Source organism: Podarcis bocagei, assembly GCF_964188305.1.
Source record: "Podarcis bocagei genome assembly, chromosome: 10".
Classification (NCBI taxonomy): Eukaryota; Metazoa; Chordata; class Lepidosauria; order Squamata; family Lacertidae; genus Podarcis; species Podarcis bocagei.
Window position 1 is genome coordinate 77,265,842 of NC_138135.1, and position 12,461 is coordinate 77,278,302.

Below are 12,461 nucleotides of genomic sequence, written 5' to 3' on the forward strand. Positions count from 1 at the left end.
CTTCAGCTTAGTTAGGTTATTCTAGAACTGTTAACTCCTTAACAAGAAAAGCATGGCTGCATGCTAAACCTAACACTGCTGCCATTTTGTACTGATGTCCTGGTTTCTATGTACATACTCCATATACTTCTGGATTCTTGATCCTCCACTGTACTCAAGAAATTATGCTGTTTTTGAAAATCCAGTTGCTCAACAGGAAAGACACAGAATCATATCCAACAGCATTACAATGTTTGTTTAGTTAGAACTTTACATTTTTGAAAGACAAGGACAAATCTACCCTAAAACATACATGGGTTTTGCACCACTAACTTTCCCAGGAATTCTGGTTATTGTAGTTTGGATAATACAGTGGTGCCTCGCAAGACGAAAATAATCCGTTCCGCGAGTCTCTTCGTCTAGCGGTTTTTTCGTCTTGCGAAGCAAGCCCATTGAAGGATTAGCGGATTAGCGCTATTAGCGGTTTAGCGGCTATTAAAGGCTTAGCGGCTTAGCGGTTAAAAGGCTATTAGCGGCTTAGCGGCTTAGAAAAAGGGGGGAAGCGGAAAAAAATCGCAAGACTCGAAAGACATTTTCGTCTTGCGAAGCAAGCCCATAGGGAAATTCGTCTTGCGAAGCGCATCGAAAAACGGAAAACCCTTTCGTCTAGCGGGTTTTTCGTCTTGCGAGGAATTCGTCTTGCGGGGCACCACTGTATCCCCTTTTGCTTCTCTGAAACCCTAGCATAGGCTTCCTTCAGAAGGGGGTTCCAAGTCATACTTTAACTCTATCTCCATTTTTGCCATTATTAGAGGAGGGAGATGCAACACTAAAAGTGACTAGCAAAGTGAGTAAGATGCAAGGTTTGACTCTGGAGCATGAAAACCAGTCATATTAAGTAGCATTTTATAATATGAACAAATACGAGAACCATCTATGATTAATGGATAGTTTCACATGATGCTTCTCCCAGCACATCACCTTATGGGAATCCAATATGCTAGCCTGGAAGTGTAGAGTACATTTTATTTTCTACGATTCTACATCATCAACAAATGTGAAATAAGAAGATCCATCCTCTTTAAACCAACATATTAAACATCAGGTTTTACTTCACTGAAATCAGCAAAGCAGTGGTATTGAACCTAGGCAAGCCACAAAAGCATTTACATTTGGCATTGTTGCCAAATGCTCTCAAGGTTGGGACGTTTAAATATCAAAATATGTTTTTTCTATATTTAAGAGAAAAGGCCCTTTTGAAATTAACTTTCTAATGTTGCCTGGCAGAGAAAGAGGCAAGAAACTTACAGCAGCAGCAGCAGCAGCTTATTGCCCTGTATGTTCTCCAAGCCTCTTACTGACCAGGTAGCACCAATTCTGTAGCACAGCTTGAAGCTAAAAAAGGATGGATCTCATCAGCTCCTGGACCAAAGATCACTGGGAACCCCATGTAATCTTGTAAAGCCCAGGAAGAGCTTTATGAAATACGAGTGGGGCATCAATATAACATTCAGCAACAATGAACGGTTGGTAAATGTAACTCAACATGTAGTTAATTCCTAAACAAATGAGGATTTTATCTTTAATTATAATAACACTCCATTATATATATTTTTTCTTTTTACTAATTTATGGAGAACAATATTCATGGAAGAAAAATATGTCTTACTCCTCGCCTCACTAGCTCCCACTTTCTGTTGCTAAAATGAAATGACGTTTTGAATAGAATAAAAGTGACAGGTCTTTGCAAGATTGAAGATGTTAAAGAAAAGCCTTAACAAGCCATTAATTGATCACTGGCAATATTATAAGTAGACAAGATGCCGGTCCAAGAAAAGACCTGATGCAGTAGCAGAATCAATTAAAGTTGTTCCCCAAACTGCAAAAAGTCTCACTACAGTGGTACCTTGAGTTACAGACACTTCAGAGGTTATTGACGCTTCAGATTACAAACTCCGCTAACCCAGAAACAGTACCTCGGGTTAAGAACTTTGCTTCAGGATGAGAACAGAAATTGTGTGGCCCCATTAGCTAAAGTGGTACTTCAGGTTAAGAACAGTTTCAGGTTAAGAACAGACCTCCAGAATGAATTAAGTACTTAACCTGAGGTACCACTGTATAGTACAAATCAACCAATGGTATTATGTGAGAAACATTTCAAGGGAAAAAATAGGTACAACTTTTAACTCAATAGTAAATAAATAAGTACCGGTAAGTAAGTAAGTAATATAACTATATGCTGCCCATCTAACTGGGTTATCCCATTCATATCTTTAATCAACGCATTTATTATCACTGGTCAAAATAACAATACTCTAGCACAGTGGTTCCCAGTTAGGGGTCTGGGGACCCTGGGGGGGGCTGCAGAACGCACCCAGGGGGTCCGTGGCCCCATCCCTTGCCTGCCCCCGCTATTTTTTGTCATTTTTGCATGGTAATATCACAAATTTAATAGTCTGTTTTAGCGCTGTGCAATTCTTCAATATACTGTCCAAAATCGGTTTAGAAATCATACTGCGATAACAATTTTGACCCGGAAACACACAGGCATTGCCAATATTGCACAATGATCTCAGCCGATAATGCTGCTTCCCTCACGCGGAGAGAGAAGAGGGCAGCTGAACGCCCTCACTTCAAGGCACCTGGTGCTACCTTCCCCTGGCACGGAGGCAGCGCAGCCTTTATCAGTCCGCAGGAAAGCAGCAGCCATAGAGAACGTGCCTCTTCACTAGCTGCTGCTACTGCTGGCTGCAGCCCCCATCCCATCCCCTCCCACTCAAAGCAGGCAGTGGAGGGGGCTCCGCCTCCCCCCCCAGCTGCTCCTTCCCTAATCCCGATGCCTGATTTGCACCCACCCCACCTGCCTGATTGTGAATCCATTTATTCAGCAATAAAGGATACTTTTTAAAATAACAATTCCATCTGTAAGGTAGAATGCTGCATAATTGAAAGTTCAATTAACCAATTAGCCTGGATAAGTTTTGCTTCCTCAAAGAGAGAGAGAAATTAAAAACCAACTTATGATTTTCTCTGTACTTCCTCACATCACATTCATCTGTCACTGAAGAGGCCTGCTGGAAAGGAACAGAATTTACTGACACAACACTATGAATTATGGTGTACGAACAGTAACAAAAAACCATCTATGCATGAAGGAGTGAACTGTTATTGATTTTGTTAAGTTGTGGGTGAACATATCAGACAACACAGCGATTCTCCAAACAGCTCTTGTTTATTCACAGGTCAGAACAGAACTGAACTGAACTGAAGGGTTCAGCCAGCCTGCTTATATAGAACTCTGGTACAACGTAACTGTAGCAACTTTCTAAAACTATCCAATCACGGAACGTCACTTTCAATCCCTTATTTGCATATGTGGACCTGAGTAAAAACTATATACAGTATCCCCCTGCTGGCCCAGAGTGAGAACTTCAGTACATAACAGATTTAACCAACTATATTTCTGTCCAGTGATCTAACTTACAAAGCAACTATGGTGCAGCGTAAATGTTTCAAAAACCACTTGTGTTTATTTATTATTCTTGTTCTACATTGCCTTCTAAAAATTTTACTCATTAGTGAAGCGCACGCAGCCAACCCCTGGAAACCATAAGCCAAACTAAATTCACCTAACGTTTTGCTAGTAAATCATACGTGCAAAGCAGGGCTTTTTTCAGCAGGAACTCACTGGAACTCATTTCTGGCACCTCTCAGGTGGGCACTATTGCCATTCTCAGAGAATAAGGCAGGTGTTCATGGTGAGTTCCAGCACCTCTTTTTTAAGAAAAAATAGCACTGCGTGCAAGTAATACTTTTGTGGGGGGGGGGGAGAGTAATACTTTTGTGAGCACAAAATTGTATTTCCACAATTAAGAGATTTGTAAGGCAGCAAGAGCCTTACAGGAAGACCCAGACCCCTTGCTCTCCACACTTTTGTGGTGGGCTTTGGCAAGAGGACCCTGGTGGCCTGTTTGCTGCACAAGCAAAACCAGCTCCACACAGCCAGAAAGCAGTTTTGCAGGTACCAGTTCAGCCGGGATCAGATTCCACAAATGTTGAATAAGATCCCAGTGGTTCCTTTAAAGCAGGGGTCAGCAACCTTCCCATAGGAACAAATTCCTATGCACCACAAATAGCCCAAAGATGCATTTTAACATTGTTTTCAACTTTCTTTGCTGCAATGAATTCACATATGATTGTTGTTCAAAACCCATCTCAGTTAAAGGTGGGGAAATTTCCTAATCTTTTCGGGGGGGAAATAGTTCTTGTGAATCCATCTGTCCTAGCTACTCAGGAGCAAGACAGAACTTGTGGGTTGCAATGTGCCTAATGTTCAGCTTACGTAGCAAACTACAATGGCTTTTATGAGCATCACCACAAGCAGAAATGTTGGACTCTGGACAACATCACGGAGAGAGGAAGCAGCAATATGGGAGGGGGGGTTGTTGTGTGGTGCCTAAGTGTCTTCCCTGGGGCTGTATTCGCAATTTCCTTCTGTTGTATTTCCTGCTTCTGAAGGTTTCCATCAAGGTTGCAATTAAAATTGTGTTTAACGAGGTCATGCAAAACAGTTGTTTGCTTTTTTCTGAACATTTTTTGTTAAGATTTGGTATCACAAAGGTGATCTTGTTATCAATTTTTGTATTTAGATATTGGTTCATTTAATTCAAGCTTTATGAAGTGTCTGTTGCTGTGTGATAAGATGGTGACTCAGACACACAATAAAATTAGCCTTAGATTTAGGAAGGAACTTGGGGCGGGGGGCAGATAAAAGCTTTCCTACTGCCAACTGTTCTAATACAGTTCCAGTGGCAAAATGTGTGTGTGTGTGTGTGTGTGTGTTTTCTCTCTTTCAGCTCCTGCTTCTTGCACCAATCATTCAACCTTTTTAGCCACCCAGCATTTGGGGGTTATAAAAAAAAAAATGTATATCTCTCCCCATCCGTGCCAATTCATATTCCATGTAATCTTCTACAAGAAAGGAGTGTTTGAGTCCCCTCACCCCCCCCCCCGCTGCATGTGTGTCTTTTTTGTTTTTATTTGATTTAATTAAAATAGTATAGGGTCAGTTAGACTGTCATTGCAACCATTTAGAATGCAATTAAAATGAAGGGGGGTGAGGCAAACATGACAAAAACGCATTTCACAATGATGTAATAGTAGAGATAAGGCTGTGCTAATGACTCAAAAGGGGGGGAGTCAAGTCATACTACTAGGAGGTTATGATATTAAATGAAAACAATACGTGAGGAAGGTATCAGGGAATGACTAGACCCCAAAGCTAGTCACACTGGGAGGTCATTACCTGTTTACTATTGTAGGAAATGCATAATTTGAACAGAAAAAGTTTCTGGTTCCTGTCTAACTAAGTAGTCTAGAGAAGAACAAAGCAGCCATGCTTGCTCCTTTCTTGTCTCAGAGGATAGTTGAAGATGACCTCTCCTCTTGAGGTCCGAGAGAGAAGAGTGAGAAGGAGGAGGAGGAAGCTGTAAGCAGGATGCAACCTGTGCCTATCAGTCTAATTAAAACAGAGAGAAGTTGATCATCTGGAAACCTGGAGGGCCCTAACTCTGTCTTAACCCGTGCAAATCCCCTCTTCTGCACACAGAGTTTCACCCAAACTTCCAGCACAGGTTATGAGACATTGTCATTGGAGCCACTACTTAACCAAAAGAAGCTGATATTGCCATGGGGCGCGCTGAAGCTCTTGGGCACACCTCAAGACGTTCTCCATAATCAGACCTGTGTTAAAGCATCTCTGGATAATAACTGAATAATAACAAAACCAAGAAACTTTGCTGACAGAATTGAAAATTCCATAGAATCATAGAGTTGGAAGGGACCCCCAGGATCATCTAGCGTAACCCCCGCAAGGCAGGAATCTCAACTCAAGCATCTGTGACAGTTAGCCATTTGTACTGCTTTCAGCAGGATGTCCTATTTTAAAATTGCAATGCAGAACAGCCGCTTGTTTTTGATAAAGGTCAACTCTGAAACTGAAGTGGGCAGTGTTAGGCCAGGGACAGCCCCCCCCCCTTCCAAAGGCTCCTGCAGTTGAGCCTTCTTGCGACAGATGGTGCTCACCATATCTACAAGATGCTTTTGGCAATGCAACCAGGATAGGTGAGAGGTTTTTACATCCCTGGAGCATGTAGGTAACAAATTTCAATAGAATGCCTGTCTTCTGCCAAATTCTGCAACTACTGAATTATGTGTAGTCACTGGGCAAGTGGTGGGAATTTCAAAATCTGGCAGCAAGGTCAGAATTAGCATGTCACAGCACCAGATTTTTCTACCCAAAGGAAAATCTGACAAGTAAGAATATTCTGTCACTACACTGACAACATATCAATGCCACCAAAATAATCCTATTCACAGGTTTCCACTTCCTTAAACATCAGGCTGAATGAATATCACAGCATGGTCAGAGCAGAGAAGCCCCCAGGCAGGTAATGATCAGCCTGTCCACGGTTTAGTATTCTACGTATCACCCTACTGTTAAAAGAGTTTAAATGGCTGGTTAGTTGGTTCTTGCTTCTGGATTCAGTTAAAGGTGCTGGTTTTGACTTAACTGGATTCCAGAACTGCATACATAAGAAAACACCGGGTGTGACTTCATGAACCACCACCCCTGGAAGAAAGGTTCAAGGTCTCCTCAGAATTGGCACAATCTTTCTGCCTTAGGAAGACGCTTTGTTCAATTGTTTAGCAGTTCTTGGCAGACTGGCAAAAATGTTTTTTAACTTCAGCAGGCCTTTGAAGAGTCTGAAAATGAGCCTGAGTGGTTCTGCTTTTTTAATTCATTTTTATGGATACTTCTGATTTTATGGTTGTCATTCATTTTAATGGTGGGATTGTGACCTGTCTCGTAGCCACTTAAATGGAGAAAGGAAGGCTATGAATACTACAAACACATAAAACAAAACTGTAATAGAGCTACAGAATTTTGCCTTTCCACTTTCTTCAATTAAATGAATGGGTAAAAGTAAAAACCAGGACACCCTGAAAGTTGTTGAGCCTTTCCATTCCACCTTTGAAATCCCGGACGTATAGCAGCCCTACCATGGAGTTGATCTTTGCATCTTACATGTTCTTGCTATACTTCTGGAAGCTCACTAATTCTTGAACTCTGTCATAAGGTTATAGTTCAAGAATGTCTGAGCAATGCTCCATGTCAACCTGCAACTTTTAAATTACAGCCCAGCATGTTTGTACTGTTGCCTCTACCATTACTTTGGTGTATATTTCTCATTACACTTGTCATTCCTCAGTAAAAAACTGTCCATCCAAATGAACAAAGTGGTCTGCCATTTTGATATCACATAAATAGGCACCTTTTTTAGTGCTCAGCTATCACACTTCTCTTTATTTGCCTGGGTCCACAGCCATACCTAAGTAATTGTGCAGCAAAGGTGTAAAGAAAGATGCAGCTGAAACTCAAAATGACAAAAGCTTACTACACCTGCAGAACTAGCGATGGAAGGCCACAAGCACGGCAGTTGCCCTCAGATGAAAAGACACAAGAGGCTGGGAACATCAACAGATGACAATTTATGTGTTCTAAAGCCACAGTCTAAAAAGCAGATATTATAAAATATCTGAATCCAAAAAATTGATTTTACAAATAAGGTTACAGTTTAACCCACTGGTAGTTACAATACATTTTTAATGCTGAATGCTGAATCCACTATGGCATTGCTGGTTTTTTTGTTTTTTGTTTTAAATAGGATATACATTTTATGTATTACCTTTACTTAACAAAATGTGTTTACTGCTTGATTATAAAAAACACCTCTAAGCAGCTTATTAAAAAAAAACCAAAACATTAAAATGCAGACAAATAGGTATTTACAAATTCAAAATATGATTAAAATCAACAATAGTTAAAAAGAGATTAAACACATGTAGCTTCTACCTATCTGGAGAGACCTGCCTGAACAAAAATGTTTTCCACAAGTGCCCCAAATGACAGAGCGAAGGTGCCTGTCTGGTGCATAATAGGCAAGGAGCTCCAAAGTGCAGGTACAGCCATGCTAAACGAATCCTTTTTTACAAATGTGGAGCGGGCGTTATGTGCATGTGTAACCGTGCAAGTTCTGCAAATTGAAGTGAAGCTGAGTAGACACATATGGCTTAAAGTGATCCTGCAAGTAAACTGGTCCCAAACTGTGAAGGGCTTTATATATAAACACCTTGGTCTAGCAGCAAATGGTCAACCAGTGTTGGTCTGCTGTATGTACAGTAGAGATGCTGTATACAGACAGGCAAGGGCGTAGGAAGGGGTGGGGGCAGATCGCCCCGGGTGTCACCCTAAGGGGGAGTGACAAAATGGGGGCCGGCTGAGGGCTACACTCATTTGTAGGGTGGCCGAGGGAGCGTAGGCGCCGTTGGTATGGGTGTCGCTTGAGCGCCGTCTGTATTGGCGCCGCACATGCGCCACCGGGTGGTTTGCCTCGCCCCTGTGGGCAGTTTGCCCTGCCCCTCGACACCCCGCCCCGGGTGCTGGAGATCCTTCCTTTGCCACCCCAGACAGGAACTCACTCCTGTCAGCAGCTGGGCTGCAATGTTCCGCACTAACCGCAGCTTCCGGATCAAGTGCAATGGAAGCCCCCCTAGAGTGCAGTAATCCAATTGCAGTAATCCAAGTCACCAGTGCCTGAGCTACAGTGGTCAAGCTCTCCCAGTCCAGGCCCAGCAGTAACTATTGCACCAGCTGTGGCTGGTAAAAGGCCCTCTAGCCACTTGGGGGGGGGGCACCTTAGTGACAGAGGCTTGTTGCCTACACACATTTACATCTCAGGAGCACAAAACAAGCTTGGGAGTACACCTAAAATTGCAAGATGTAGAAATGACCTTGATGAGACGAGACACTCCCTGCTGAGCCTATTCGTTATGAGCTGCCCCTCCTGCACTCAGGGAGTTCCTCTGCGGTGTATAAAACCGTATGAGCAATTTCCTCCTAGTAGACAGAACTGGCTGAACTAGCCATAGTATTGACCTGGCGCCATCAGAATTAAGCGTCTCAGGGTTTCCATTCACAATCCTAGAATCATGGGGTGATATAACAGATGTACAGCTTGGGCTTCAGGCTGAAACTTGGCATTTAGGATCTTGGCCTGAGAGCAAGAGATAATTTTGAAATACTTTCCATTCAATTCTGCTTGCAGTTTGCATTATATCAAATAAAGGCCACTGGGGATATTTCCGCAAAAACTCTAATTTTGTAGCAATTACGGTAATAACCAGTCTAGATATAAAGAGCTGTACACTGAGTCAACGAAATCTTTCAGAGGGGAGGGAGCGGAGGAAAATTATATAAACTTGCAAGATTTATAGCAATCCCACTGAATACAGTGAAAAATCTTAGCGTTCAATTAAGAAAAAGCCCTGAAGAATACCTTAGGTTAAGAACTTAATTCGTTCTGGAGGTCCGTTCTTAACCCGAAACTGTTCTTAATTAGAGGTGCCACTTTAGCTAATGGGGCCTCCTGCTGCCGCCACATGATTTCTCTTCTCATCCTGAAGCAAAGTTCTTAACCTGAGGTACTATTTCTGGGTTAGCGGAGTCTGAAGCGTATGTAACCCGAGGTACCACTGTGCAGCACTTCAGAGGAACAACCTGGGACAGAGAAGGAAAAAGTGACATAGCAAGGATTTTCCCATTTATGATTTCCAAGATTTTAGTGCTGTGAGTAGCTGCCCCCAAACAGTACATGAGCTTAAATGACGGTAAGCTTAATTTAACATGTTAATTACACGCACACACAACAAGAATCCCACGTACTGAGTGCTCCATGCTCACTTCCACCACGCAGGAACCTACCGCCAAGTGAGACTTCAGATCACACAAATGGCCAAACCAGAGATATGTGTGTGCATGTGTGCCATAAATTAAAGAATAGGCACAGGACTATCCACAAGATTTTCATTTGTTTTTTAAAAGCAGAAGTCATACCTGTCCATAAAATCTATTGTGTGTGAAGGGGCCCAAATATCCATGCAGTGGGTTAGCTATTTAACTTGGCCAAACGTGCAGTGGCTGCCTGAGGCATTCCTCATGCAATGGTTTAAACATGCACTGTGTGCTCACAGCAAACAGCAAACGTCCTGCACAGACACAAGCTGATTTAGTGAGGCACAGAGGGAGATGGTTTTGGGGGGCAACCTACAGATTATACACAGCTGGCACTGTGACCTTTTGCCTGGTTTGCAAGCAGTTCATAGCGCCTCTTAAGATTTTTTAAAAGCATTGCACTAGTGACCATGTTTTCAATACCATGGCACCCTATTAAATAGAAAAGTTATTATGGGCTGCATCTGCCGGTGTTTTATTTCTTTTGAGTTGTTTTTTGTTTTGTTTTGTAAAAAAAAAAATTGAGCAGTATATCAATTTTATGAAATGAAATAAATATTGTTGTGAATAATTTCTCCCAAAAAACAAGTAATTTGTGAGTTGCAAATTATGTATCATGTTGATTGAGGTAGGGACAGGGCTTCTCTATGACAGCTACTGCCTGAGAGTCTAGGACTAAAGGACATGCCTTTTTGTAACTTGTAAGTGTACGTTCAACAATCAAGGGTTAATTCCTCACTGTGGACATTCCTTAGCACCATGATAAGTAAGGGACTATAATAGCAGTTAGTTTTCAGTAACCTGTTTTTCATCCCTGAATTTAGCATTTAAAACATCTGACACCGTGGGTACCATTCAGCTACGTTTACCTCAGAGTACATCTATTGAACTTAATGAACTAACTTAAGATGCACCCACAACTCCACTTGCCCCACCGCTTTCCCCCTGGGAAACTTGCTGCTTACCACTAAACTGGACCAAATGTCAACTGGTTTTTCTGCAGACTGACAGTTGCTCCAGTTCAGTACTGGTATACAGCATGTTTTCCTGGGGAGAAGCATCAGGACAAGTGAAAAACCGCTCAGACCAGTGCCTAGAAAACCATGTGGCAAGCAGAAAACCTCTTGGGCCCATGCCCTGGACGAGCCCTTAGTCATGTTCAATCATTTCAGTGGATTTACTCTGAGTAAAACATAAGTTGTATACCACCATATGTGACACAAGCTTCTATCCTCTGTACATATTCTTCAGAGGAGGCTCCACTGAATTCATTGCTGGCTTCTTCAGAGCAAATGTGCATAGGACTGTACTGCATGACACAAACAATACCAGTGTGGTTGCAATAGATACCTTGATATCCTACTCATTTTGACCACCAACATAGTCAATAGGCCAAAGGTGGCAGCTGCAAGCACACTACCGCCGCCTCAACTATTTATTGGCACATTGTATATTGAAGTCATTAGAACATGAAGTTTTTAAAAGTAATTGAGAGCAGACGCCTAACTGGATTATGTAGTACAGCTCATTAACTAACCCCCCACTGTTAAAACAAGTGACTCTTATTATGTTAAAATGGGATACAAAGATATCAAGGGACAAGAAGAGTCTCTGAGGTCTGCTTGACTAATCTTTCACTATAATTTCAAAACTGAACAAGCAAATGAGACAGATCAAACAAACTCCAGATTTGAAACGCAGCCCATTCCATTTTAAAGCAATAAACAAAGACAAAATCATGCATGGAGAAAGTATCTGCACAGGGGCTTCCACTTGCACCATGGGGTTTCTTTTTTTTTTTTTAATAAATTTTTATTGGTTTTACAGCATTTTTAAGAGAAACAAACAAACACAAAACAAAACAAACATACAAAATAATTTCAAAGATATTTTCATAAACCTCTTTTCTTGGACTTCCCCATACCCCCCCTCTCTGCATCCCAGTGTCCATATTTGAACTAGCAACTCCCAGTTGTTACTTTCTAATCTCTGTCGTCTTAGTCCTCCTTTATTGTCTAACCTTGTATCCCTGTACCCTGTTACTTCTAGCAACCACAACATTTTAACATTCGTTAAGTTTATAGTAGACCTTAAGATAGCTTTTAAATTTTTTCCATTCTTCTTCCACCATCTCTTTGCGTTGGTCACGGATTCTGCCTGTCATCTCAGCCAGTGTCATATAGTCCATCACTTTCATCTGCCATTCTTCCAGAGTAGGTAAATCTTGTGTCTTCCAATACTTTGCGATGAGTATTCTTGCTGCTGTTGTGGCATACATAAAGAAATTTCTATCTTTCTTTGTCACCAATTGGCCGACAATGCCCAAGAGAAAGGCCTCTGGTTTTTTAGAAAATGTACATTTAAGTACCTTTTTCATTTCATTATAGATCATTTCCCAGAAGGCCTTTATCTTCGGGCATGTCCACCAAAGGTGATAAAAAGTACCTTCAGTCTCTTTACATTTCCAACATTTATTATCGGGCAAATGGTAGATTTTTGCCAGCTTGACTGGGGTCATGTACCACCTGTATACCATTTTCATAATGTTTTCCTTTAAGGCATTACATGCCGTAAATTTGATACCGGTGTTCCATAACCATTCCCAGTCATCTGACATAATGTTGTGTCC

The 12,461-nt window shown here is 41.7% G+C and overlaps 1 protein-coding gene across 1 annotated transcript in view; it reads right to left on the reverse strand.

Annotated features, from left to right (window-relative positions):
- CAMK1D (calcium/calmodulin dependent protein kinase ID) overlaps positions 1-12,461 on the reverse strand; it is a 229,498-nt gene that overhangs the window by 146,831 nt on the left and 70,206 nt on the right. The window lies entirely within an intron of this gene.